We start from the raw sequence: 13,377 nt of genomic DNA, 5'->3' as shown, positions 1-13,377 counted from the left end.
TGGCTTTTGTTTTTTCTCTTACATTCCCTCTAGAGATATTCAGCCCTAAACTTGGACAATATCCTTATAACTCCTCTTGATGACAAAAAAAAGTCGTAGTCAGTTGCCAATTCTGTTACTGTGTATTTCTTGTCTTGAACATGTTTGCCTGACTAACTCACACTAATGCTTTTTTTTGTTTTGTTTTGATCTGCTGTGGGGCTTGAACTCAGAGCTTGGGAGCTATCCTTGAGCCTCTTCATGCTCAAGGCTACTGGTCTACCCCTTGGGCTACAGTGTTACTTCCAGTTATTGAATGATTAATTGAATAAGAGTATCACAGAGACTTGTCTGCCCAGGCTGTCTTTGAACTGTGATCCTCAGATCTCAGCCTCTTGAATAGCTAGGATTATGGGCATGAGCCACTGTGCCCAACTCATACTCATTCTTAAATTCTCAACTTGAACATCATTAATCCAGGAAATCTTATAGGATAATTTATATCCAATTTAGATGTTCTTTTTGCAGATATCCAAGTATATACCAGCAAAATATTTATGATTATCTATTGTAATTAGCTGTTGTGGAATAATTACCTAACTGACATAATAGTTTTTGAAAAGTCAGATGTGATGGTATCTACCTGCAGCCTCAGCACTTGGGAGGTAGAGAAAGGAAGATCAAGAGTTATAGACTGGCCTAGGCTACAAAGTGACATTGATAACAATCCAAGTTCCATAGATTCTATTGCAACAATAAAGCTCAGAAACTTACTGGCTACAACCCACCTTTGTGTGGCTTCTTCCTCTTGCATTGGAGTATGGAGATCTTCCTGTTTTAGTCACCCAAGACACATATGTCCCTGTTAGTATCTAAGTATCTTTCTTTCTTCAGCCTTTCTGTACCTTTTGTCTTAGGTGGCTAGTTTTCATATCTGGTACTAGGAATTTCCTAAAAAATATTTTTACCACAGAAATATTTTCTTTTGTCTATCTAAAATTGTGTGATTATTTTCAGACCCCATAACTCTTATGTAGTTTCTGTCTTTAATCTCAACTTTACCTTGGGCCCTTAATTGAAAAGGATCTGTTGACTGTTGCCCTTTGCTTCCTTTCAGTTTTCCATTCCCAAGTTCAGATTTCAAGTTTGTCACCCACTTAATGGAGACTTCCAGTCCATTACAATGCCTTTGAAAACAGTCACAATACCTCCTATAACAACTGTTTGTTTCCTGGAGAGAGAAAATTGTTGTTTTTTTGTTTTTTGTTTTTTATTTTTTTCTCTTTTCATATATTTTTATTGTAATTAATAGAAGGGTTACATTATATTCACCAGATAGAAGGTGCATTACTTCAAAAACTACAGTCTTATTGTTTAGACAGTTGCACAAAGGAGTTGACATTCAACAAAACATTAAATTGGAAATGAAGATACTGCCTCTTAATGTCACCTCTTTCATCATTCTCCCCCGCCCTGGCCCATCCCAGCCCTTTCCCTTCAGTTTTTTTTTTAAAGAATTTATTAATGTTGATTTTTACATCATATTTTAAATGACAAGTTTAACAAACAAGTGTTCAAGGAGGGAATCTCTATTTACAATCACTGGGACTTAGTACTTAGAACTTAATCAAAATTAGGCTAAGGGTTTGTATGTCATAGAAACATATCAGTTTATGAAATAAAACATTATGATTATACAGTCATAGGTTTTTTTGTTTATATAGTTATGTTTGTATTTCCATTACCATGTCCATTGCTTTGGGTATGCAGTTATTGAGTCCTCTCTCTTGTACACTTTGGATTTAATAACCGCATATTAAGGATACCATGCGCCTTTTGTTCCTTAGGTCTTGACTTGTCTCACTCAACATGATTCGCTCTAGGTTCATCCATTTCGCTGTGAATGCCATAATTTTATCTTGTCTGTTGGCTATGCAGAATTCCATTGTGTATATATACCACATTTTCTGTATCCATTCATCTGCAGTAGGGCATCTGGATTGTTTCCATTGCCTGGCTATTGTGAATAGTGCAGAGATGAACATAGCTGAGCAGGTGTCCTTGTAATATCTTGGGTCATGATGTTTAGGATAGATGCCCAGAAGTGGTATGGCGGGATCACAGGGAAGGTCTATTTTCAGTTCTTTAAGAATCCTCCACACTGCTTTCCAGAGTGGCTGAACTAGTCTACATTCCCACCAGCAGTGTAGTAGGGTTCCTTTTTCTCCACAATCCCACCAATAACTGTCGTTGTCTGAGTTCAAAATCTTGGCCATTCTTGTTGGGGTAAGGTGGTATCTTAGAGTTGTTTTTATTTGCATTTCTTGTATGACCATGGATGATGAACATTTTCTCATATGTTTTTCTGCCATTTTAATCTCTTCTTCTGATAAGTCTCTCTTTAGTTACCTTGCCCATTTAGTGAATGGTTTATTAGGCTTTGGGGGGATTCGTTTCTTGAGTTCCCTGTAGATACTAGATATTAAGCATTTGTCAGATGTATTGTTGGTGAATATCTTTTCCCATTTGGTTGGCTGTGTCTCTACTTTTGCAACTATGTTTTTATCTGTACAGAAACTTCTTATTTTTAGGTAGTCCCATTTATCGAGTCTCTCTCCAATCTGTTCTGACCCTGGGATTCTGTTCAGGAATCTGTTATCTGTGCGTATGAGTTCCAGTGTCTCTCCTACTTTATCATGTAGCAGTTTCACGGTTTCTGGTCTGACGTTGAGGTCTTTGATCCACTTTGAGTTAATGTTTGTGCATGGCGACAGACTAGGGTCAATTTTTGGTTTTCTGCATGTGGCTGCCCAGTTTTGCCAGCACCAATAATTTAATAGCCTGTGTTTGTTCCACTGTATATCTTTGGCTCCTTTGTCAAATACAAGTTGCCTATAGATATGTGGTTCTATTTCTGGGTCTTCTATTCTGTTCCACTGATCTTCTTGTCTGTTTTTGTGCCAATACCAAGCAGTTTTTGTTATTATGACTATAGTACAGTTTGAAGTCTGGTATTGTAATACCACCAGCATTGCTCTTTTTGCCTAGAATTGTTTTGGCTATTCTAGGTCTTTTCTTGTTTCATATGACTCTTTGGAGTATATCTTCTATTTCCGTAAAGAATGTCTTTGGGATTTTGATGGGGATTGAATTGAATTTGTATATCAATTTTGGCAGTATAATCATTTTCACTATGTTGGTTCTCCCTAGCCATGAGCATGAGATGTCTTTCCATTTCCTAGTATCCTCTTTAATTTCTTTCATTAGGCTTTTATAGTGTTCATTGAATAATTCCTTTACATCTTTGGTTAAGTATATTCCTAAGTATTTTATTCTATTGGGGGCTATTGCGAATGGGGTCACTTTCTTGATTTGGCCTTCTGTTTGTGTATTGTTGGTGTACAAGAAGGCTACTGACTTCTGAAGTTTAATTTTGTATCCTGCCACTTTGCTAAAGTAGTTTATTAATTCTAGAAGTTTGGGAATGGGTCACTCAAGTAGAGGATCATGTCATCTGCGAACAGGGATAGTTTAATTTCTTCTTTCCCTATGTGGATCCCTTTGATGTCCTTTTCTTGCCCTATTGTTCTGGCTAAGGGTTCCAGCACTATATTGAAGAGAACAGGAGAGAGTGGGCATCCCTGTCTAGTTCCTGATTTTAAGGTGAATTTTACCATTTAGTATAATACTGGCTGTAGTTTTTTCATATATGGCTTTCACTCTTTTGAGGAATGTACCTCTTATTCCTATTTTTTCTATTGCTTTCAACATGAATGGATGTTGTATTTTGTCAAATGCCTTCTCCGCATCCAGAGAAATTATCATATGATTGTTATCCTTAGCTCTATTGATGTGATGTATTACATTGCTTGATTTGCGAATGTTAAACCAGCCTTGCATCTGTGGGATGAAGCCTACTTGATCATAGTGTATGATTTTTTAAATTTGTTTCTGGATTCTGTTGGCCAATATTTTATTGAGGAGTTTTGCATCTGTGTTCATTAGAGAGATAGGTCTGTAATTTTCTTTTTTTGTTGGGTCTTTCCCTGGTTTGGGGATGAGGGTAATATTAGCTTCATAAAATGAGTTTGGTATTGCTCCTTTTGTTTCTATTTCTCAGAAAAGTTTCAAGAGTATAGATGTTATTTCATCTTTAAATGTCTTGTAGAGTTCCACAGTGTATCCATCTGGACCTGGGCTCTTTTTGGTTGGTATTTCCCTGATTGCTTCCACAATTTCATTGTAAGAGATTGGTTTGTTCAATTTGTTTACCTCATCGTTGTTCAGTGTGGATAGCCTATATTTGTTTAAGAAATCATCCATTTCTACTAGAATTTCTTGTTTCTTTGAATATAGGTCCTGGTAGTACCTATTCAATATGGACTGAATTTCTTGGGAATCAGTTGTAATTGTTTCCGTGGGGTCTCTAATCTTGTTTATTTGAGTCTCCCCTTTCCTTTTTCTGATCAATCTTGCCAGGGGTCTGTCTATTTTGTTGACTCTTTCAAAGAACCAACTTTTTGATTTATCAATTTTTTGTATAGTAGATCTTATCTCAATCTCTGATATTTCTGATTTTATTTTTGTTATTTCTGTCCTTCTAGTTGTTTTAGAGTTAACTTTTTCTTGCTCCTCTAGGTGTTTCAGTTTTTTCTTAAGGTTATTTACATGCTCTTCTTCTGTCTTTTCAATATGGGCTCCTAGTGCAATAAATTTGCCTCTTAGAACTGCCTTTGCTGTGTCCCATAACTTCCTTTGTGATGTTTCTTGATTGTCATGACATTCACGGAAGTTTTTAATTTCATTTCTGATCTGATCTGTTACCCAGGAGTTATTCAGAAGTGTGCTGTTCAGTTTCAAAGTGATTGAATGTTTTTTGACTTTGACTGCATTGTTTAAAATTAGTCTGACTCCACTGTGGTCTGATAGAATGCATGGGATTGTATCAGACCTCTTGTATCTGCTTAAGTTTTCTGTATGAACTATTATATGATCTATTTTGGAGTGTGTTCCATGTGCTGCTGAGAAAAATGTAAAAAGTTTCACTATTGGGTGGAAGACTCTGTGTATATCTGTTAAGCCCAGCTGAGCTATGGTGTCGTTTAAGTCGATGGTATCTTTGGTTAACTTTTGTTGAGTTGATCTGTCATTTGTTGAGAGTGGTGTATTGAGGTCTCCCACTATGATTGTGTTTGAGTCTATCTTGTTCTGTAATTCTAAGAGAGTTTGTTTGACGAATTTGGGTGCTCCCGTGTTGGGGGAGTAAATGTTTATAACTGTAACATTATGAACATGGATTGTACCTTTTACTAATATGTAATGGCCATCTCTATCTTTATGTACTGATTTTACTGAGAAGTTAATTTTATCGGAGATTAAGATTGCTACTCCTGCTTTTTTGCTTGGTGGAAAATTCGTTTCCATCCATTCACTTGGAATTTGTTTCTGTCTTTGGCGGTGAGGTGGGTCTCTTGGAGGTAACATATGGATTGGTGGTGTTTCTTAATCCAGTCTGCTGCTCTGTGTCTTTTGATTGGATTGTTCAGCCCGTTCACATTTAGGGAAATTATAAGAGAAGTGGTCAGTGTCCATTGTCATTATTTATTTTTACTTCTAAGTTTCTTTCTCTCTCTTTCCCCCCCTTTTATGTTTAGTGAATTATAGATATTCGCTTCTTGATGGGGGTTCTTGATGTTCTACAATTTGTTCTCGATTAATTAACATTTTTTGTAACGCTGGTTTAGTGTGCATGTATTCATAAAGCTTCTCTTTGGAGTGAAATATTCTTGTTTCTCCCTCAAATGTAAATGATAGCTTTGCTGGATATATCAGTCTGGGTTGGTAGTTGTTGGTCTTCAGGACATCAATGATGTTTTTCCAAGCTTTTCTTGCATTTAGAGTTTGCATGGAGAGATCTGCTGTGATTTGAATTTTTTTTCCCATTGTAGTATAGCTCTTTCTTTGTTTTTGCAGCATTTAAGATCAATTCTTGATATTTGGGTCTAGTGTCTTTACTATGATATGTCTAGATGAGTTCCTTCTAGGATCTTGCCTGTTTGGAGTCCTGGAACCTTCAATAATGTGAGTATTTTCCCTTTTGAGGTTGGGAAAGTTCTCTGCCATGATTTTGGTGAATAAGGGTTGCATTCCTTTGTCCTGAAATTCTGCGCCCTGCTCAATCCCTGTTATACGAAGATTAGACTTCTTTGCTGCATCTTCCAGTTCCTGGAGTTCTCTCTGGTGGATTCTGACTTATTTTTCCAAGGTGGCGATTCTCTGTTCCAGTTCTTGTGTTTTATCTTCCAATCCTGATGTTCTATTCTCCATCTCCATCAATCTGCTGCTTAATGCCTCCATTTTTGCTTGAAGTGTGGACACTGAGCTGATCATGTCTGCTGAGAGGGTATTGAACTTTTCTTCCACTTCTCTTTTGAATTCGAAGAGTTCCTTGGAAATTTCTTGCTTTTGTTTTTGGAATTCAGCCTTCATTTCCAAAATCAGCTCCTTGATTTGTGTCATATTTCATGTCTTTTCAGGGTTCATTTCTTGGGATGGTGACATCTCTCTAGTCCCTTTGCTCTTGTTTCCCTTTGGGCTTTGTGTGGGACTTTGATGATTTATGTATGTCTTAATTCATCTTTGTGCTGACTAGGTCAGAGTTTGCAGTGTTTGCAGGTGTTCAGCCTGTTCTCAGAGGCTATGTGCCACTGTATGACTAGCTCTCAGCGTGGGATGGGTCTGCACGCTTCAGTCTCAGTGGGCTGGGCGGATGGTTGGTTTTCCTGCGCTGCTTCCAGGGTGGCCCCCGGCCAAGGGTCTGGAGTTTGGGAGTTTCCAGGGACTCTCAGGTAGGCCCGCTGGCGTCCTCTCTGTTCTCAGGGGCGGGGCCCAGCTGAGGACATGGGCTCCAAGGGCGGAGCCCTGCCTTTCTGGTTCTCAGAAGGTGAGCTCAGCTACTGGTCAGCCCTTCAGTTCCCTGCTGTGTTTCCACCCTTTGGCCAGTAGTCTTTAACTGTGGGGGGGCCTCTCGGTGCTGTCTTGCTCAGGATTCCCAGCTGGAGGGTGCCCGGCTCAAGATCTGAGTGGGACAGATGCTGGTTCCCAGACTCCCACAGACCCCACCCGCTGTTGTAAGGCAAGGTCTCAGCACCCCCTACTCTCCAGACCCAGTGGCCTGGGAGAGGAACCTGTAGGGCATGTGAGCTGGGACACCCACGCCCCCTTTGGTGGGGTGCTGGGTTTTTGCCCCCGCCGGCCTGTCAGTCTCCGGACAAAGGCCTGGGAGAGGATCCTGTTGGGCGGGTGCTAGTAGGGACAGCTCCGCCCCCTTTGGTGGGGTGCTGGGTCTTAGTGCCACCTGCCTGTCAGTCTCCAGTCAATGGCCTGGGGGAGGGGGCTGTTGGGGGAAGGGACAGGATTCTAAATTCCTTGTCCCCCTGCTCCTGCCGGTCTTTCTCAGGTGGGGTGGAGGGGTCTGAGTTAAGTTCTATTGCTTGGTACCACCTCTGCTTTCCCAATGGGTTTGGGGACCCGCTGGGCTACTCACTCCTCTGCGTTCGTCTGTGGGTGCAGCACGGTGTTGGAGAATCATTCACTCCCCTCGGATCTCCGCTACCGCCTGTGGTCCGCGTCTGGGTTCTGCTACTTGCTGTTCTGGTTCCTCATCTGGGTTCCGCTGCTTCTGCGGCTCGCTGGCCCGGTCCTATGCTGGTTTCTGCAGCGGTCTGGGCTGCCCAGCCTGGCGCCCTCTGCCGCCGCTTTTCCCGGCTCTGAGCCAGCAGCTAGGGATGGGGGAGGGGTCCTCACATTCTGAATTCTTTGAGAAAGTTGGATGTAATCTTTATCTGGATTTCTTTTCCAGTTTGAGTCTTTCTCTGTTGCTTCTTGAGTTTGTTGTTGTGGATTTCTTAAGGTAGTTGGCTCGTGGGACTCCCTGGTTCTCTCTTTTTGTGGGAGAGAGTTAGGCAGCGTCCCTATTGTCTCAGCACCATCTTCCGCCTCCCCCGAGAAAATTGTTTTTAAACTTAAAAATATGGTCTCTTATTGGTTCATTCTTTTCTTTTGATCCTCTCTTCAAAATCTGTTTTTTTTTTCTGATGCTCTGTGGTTCATAATGAATGAAATATTTCCAGGGGTTTGAATTACAGCACTAGGTCTCTTGAATCCCTCCCAGTAGAATCAATAATCAGCATTCCTACAATATAATGTCTTGTCCAAAATTACTTCATATCAATTTTTGTTAAGATCATGATTTTGTTTAAATAATGATGCCCTTCACCTACCTTTCTCTATCTGAATTGTTCCTTTCCTTTTTCCTTCCTTCTTATGCAACTGGCAGAAAAGTAAAGAAGATAGTTATGTTGCTTCATTTTCATTCATATTTTCTAACAAATACCTCTACTTTCCTCTATCTTACTTCTACTATTCCACCTTTCTGGATTTTTCTTGCAGATTGTTTGTTTACTTGTTGGTTTTTGTGTCCTGAGGTCTTCTGAAATCTCTTCAACAGTTATTTTACAAGATGCACATTTTCACTTCAGAAGATGACAATTTGACTTGATTCACTGAGTTTGATTAGTGTATAAGGGGAAAAACAACCATCTTTCTACATAACTCTCATAAAGCCGTTTCCATCTATCAGGGTTGGCTTAACCAGCTATAATGAATAAAATGGCATCATTTCAATTACTGATATGTGGCCATTGTAAAGCCTTGTTAGGAAGTATTTATATTGAGAACATTATCACCTCTGACTTAGAAGGCAGCTTCAACAAGAGAGAGGAAAAAAACCCCTAAATTGGTTCTGGTCTCTCTTGTCACTGTTGGATGACAGATGTCATAGATACAACACTTGCACATCTGAGTACAATTTCTCCTTTCACAATCACATAGAAATGATGGTGATATAAATCTTCACCTACTGCCTCTTTCTCCTGTGGGCATTACAAAAAGAATCAAGATGAAAAGAGAGCATGGAAATCTTGGGTTTTCTTTGTGCTGACAGTGTTCCCCTGAGGCTTAAGACACCTAGTTTTCCAGGTTGCTGAGGTCTATGCCTATGAAGACACCATAGAGCCCTTCTCAGCTATATTTCCCTCTTGGAAACCACACTGAAACCTTAGGTCTCTTTTTCTGCTTTGATGTTTCTTTGTAATAAGAGAAGCAGGCTAAGGTAAAGGTTAGAGGATAACTACAAGCTACAGGGAGGACTACCAGCAAGCCCCTGGCTAACTATCAGTGCCTTTAGAATGAAGATGTAGCTATATGAGGCTGCCTATATTCTCATGGTGGGATGTTTTCTTTTATGTGTTGTTTTGTTCTGATCTGTTCTATTTCATTCTGAGACAGGGTCTCACTCTGCAGCCCAAGCTAATCTTGAATTAATTATCTTTCTGCCTCGGCCCCCCAAGCTCTGGAACTATAGTCTGTATTGCTACATTTGGTAACTGATTTTTCTTTATAATCACTTGGGTAGGTAGAAAAATCATTGTTAAGTCATTTAAAAAATGAAGAAATGGAAGAAAAGTATGAGTATATGTTTGTCCAGAGTCCATAAAACATATCAGAGGCAACAAGCCTGTCTTCTTGCTGCTGGTGAGTTGTCTTTCTCAGACCCTTATTATTAAGGCACAAGTCACATTATTCTGTATGAAAGAAGATGCTACATTTAAAATATTCCAAGAATGTACTTTTTTCTTCAGCCACTGAGCTGATGTATTTATCTAATCTGTACACACAGAGTTATGCCTCCATTGTGTTTTGTTACAATCACATTCCAGGGCTTTGTGATTGATATTATGCAATGTCATCTTGCCAGTCTGGGCTCTGCCAATTTTTTTGAGGGCAGCTTTATTATGCAAATGCATCTGATAATAGATTATTCATTTCAGTCATACACAAATATTTATTATTTTATGCTTGGCCCTACTGTGACTTGGACAAGCTCATTTATGGTTCATCTTATAGCTAATAAGAAGAGATAGGAGAAGACACAATTCTGAAGCAGGTCAACAGCTCAGACGAGCATGTAGACACTTCACTGAAAGTTCCATTTGATGCACGGCCAGTTATTTCTAGGGAAAACACCAGCTGCTGTTGCCTATCTGCTATTCCCAGACTTAGAGGCCATTTTGTAGGGCTGGAGGAGACATGACACGGAAACAAAGATAGAATATTACTCCAAAATACAGTTTGGAGGTGGATGGAAAAGAATCCTATTTAGTTACTTCCATTGACTCCTAAACTGTGATATTTTCCTATTTGTGCTACCTCTAGCTTTATAGATAATGAAAAGAAGCCTAGAGGGGGGATCAGTAGTCACAAGTGGAATGAAATAGCTAAGCTCTGTTGTCCTCAGAAGAAATTAAATGAAAAGAATGCTATTGATCAGAATGAGCAAGGCCAGCTATCCTTAACATTTTCCATTTTCCCATATGTGTTATAATCTTATTGCTACTGGGAGTTTGCATTTTTGAATACCACTTTACTTTGGAGTTATAACATCATTATTCATTTAAATATTTCTTCTCACAAGAGCTCTTCTCTTAAGAATGAAGTTGTATCACTTGCAGGGAAATGAATGACACTGGAGATCATTGTGTTTAGCAAGATAAGCCAGGCTCATGAAGACAAATATCATATGTTTCCAGGCACATGCAGAAGCTAGACATAGTAATGATGACAATGATGATGATAATAGATGGTTATAAAACAAGTGCTTGGGGAGACAGTGGAAGTGGGAAAGGAGAAAGAGAAGGATGCTGGGATATGAATATGGCCAAAATGTGGGAAATACATATAGGACAATAGTATAATGAAACCCACTAAAACCTATTAAGTGGGAAAAGGAGAAAAAGAGGTTAAAAAAGAATAATGAATGATATATGAAGAAATAATGAAAAATGTAAACAAGGTGAATGGATCAAAATACTTTATATGCATATGTGTAGATAACACAATGAAACTCCTCTGTATAATTAATTTATGCTGATAATGTTTAAGAAAGAACTATAATCACTTTTCATCCAATCTTACCCTTACAGTATATTAGATATTTCTGTTGTGTCCTTTAATTTTTTCAGCTACATTATTTAAATACAACTTACTTTATTTTGTGGAGTTTAATTTATGACTTCCTCTCTATGAGGTTAAATATAATGTCTATGCTTGTTATTATTACCTAGCCAGCTTATTTAACTTTATGGTAGTATCTAATTTTCTCGGATTGTAGAGAACACCATATTTCTGAGTGTCCTATTGATCTATGTCATATTGACGCTGTGATTACTATGGACTATGATGGCTTCCCAAACTCCATCTTTCTCCAGCTAACTTTTTCAGTTCCTCTCCCATGCATGTCCAATCATGATTCTCCTCTAGGATTACCATGGGGAAAAAAGGCATCTTCCAAAAAGAAATGTACTCATTACCTGACTTACATAACAATAACTCTTTCCTTATCACCTTTATAATAGCAATAGAAATAATTTTTTTTAAATCTATAACTTCAGGCAGTCCAGTAGAATAGGGACTCAGAGTTTTAGGATTCTGACTATTTTTTCTCTCTCTTTGCTTCTGTGTCCTCTCCCAGCGTTCTTAACAGTACAGTTGGAAGGCTAGCAAAACATATTTCCATTGATTTCTTTGTTTCTATTTCTTTTTTTTATTTACATTATGGTAAGCGGTACATGGTTGCAACTTTTATGTGCTTCTTTTTGTGAATCATCTACATGTAGTTGTGCAAAGGAGTTACCATTCAACATGTGAGTTTATAAGTATAATGTTTCTTGATCTATGTCACCTCTTTTTATCATTTTCCCTTTCCTTTCAACTACACCCTTTCCCCTAATTTCTGAGTTATATTTGGCAAATTTAGTGATTTAAGTATATATATTCTTTAGGAAGGATCAACTGAATTCACAAAGAAAGACAGCTATTTCTGCATTTTTCATGTGAAAATGAAACTTCTGGTTCTGAATACCAAGTCCTTATAAATATTGAAATTCTTACTTGCCTAAATTTGAGTGCTTATGTTTTGTCGATATTTTGTTATATTGGTATCAAAGTAACAGAAAGTACACGAATCTAATAGAATATCATCCAGCTGAGATTTAAAGGAAACTCTAATGACAAAAGCCCCAGTCTCACCAAATGATGCCCCGTAGTCTTCTATTCCCAGAAGTCTTTTATTATAGCTTTATTGTACCGATAGGAGGTTGGTAGGACATTCAAACAAAAGGAAGTCTTAATTCTGCTTCAGGCTTATCCAAGGAAGCCAATGGCTGTGACCAAGCAATAGTTCTGGCAAAGAATTAATATCAAAATTGAGAAAAAGGAAATTCCAGGTACAGAAAAGCAGGTGGTTTTTGTAAGGCCACAGAGGTGGTGCAAATGAAGTCTGGATTTGAATCCAGTTTTTCACTTCTTTCTAGCATAGAAGACCTTAGAGAGAAGTCTGTTGGGATGAAAACAACTCAGACAAGCATTGGTTCACTGTCAGAAAAACCTTCACTGCTAGTCAAATTTTCACATTAAGAAAAGTCTAGCTATTAACATTTGGAATTTATTGTGGTCCTATTTATCAAATCCTAGCCACAAAGGGATAGAAAAATAGTGTTTCAGAACAATTTGCATTTTCCCTGTTTTAAATACATCATAGGCCCAATGACATTTTAAGAGTTTCAAGTCTGGAATATCTGTCATGATATACATCATTTCAGTGGAGGCCACTGTCGCAGTGATGACTCAGAGCAAACAACTCAAAGAGAGTCAGACAAAAGTTTCCTTCTAGCTTGGACCTTTCATCCAAATGAAATAAACTCATCAAAGCTGCAAACACAGAGAGACATGTTCCTGTGTCCACACCAGTAATATATTCATGAGAAAAGGCCATCAAGCCAAAAGCAGAGATCCCAAAGATTTGTTCTTCACCTACTACTAAGAAGAAAGATAGTCCCAGGAATGACCAGTGATCCTCCATGCTCCTCACTGCTCCTCTGTGCTTCTCAGTGCTCCTTGTCTCTGATTTTTTTTTTCATTTGTAAAATGACTTGGATTTCACGGACTTTGCTGTCCTTTTAATTCTGCTAATTGCTGATTTGGAATCTTCTCATTCCCATGTGGACACTCACTGGCTTGTTACTTACTGATTGTGGAACACCCTGACACCAAGGAACAGCACAGAGTAAGGCAGCTCCTGGCTCATCTCCCATGTGACTGTGGGAAGGAGAAGGAATGGTGATCTCACAGGTAGTAATATCTGGATCTGCATCAAGATACTTATGCACACTTGATAGAATCACTAGGTCCTTATTTATCTATGCCATGCCGGAAAGCCTTTTCTTCAGTGGCCAAGGGAAGCACACTAGCAAGTATCTCATCAACACATTCTTGGATTCA

This window comes from Megascapheus bottae, chromosome 15 (assembly GCF_031878675.1).
Source record: "Megascapheus bottae isolate mThoBot1 chromosome 15, mThoBot2.hap1, whole genome shotgun sequence".
NCBI classification, from domain to species: domain Eukaryota; kingdom Metazoa; phylum Chordata; class Mammalia; order Rodentia; family Geomyidae; genus Megascapheus; species Megascapheus bottae.
The sequence above is the reverse complement of the archived record's forward strand: the minus strand, read 5'-3'. Positions refer to the sequence as shown.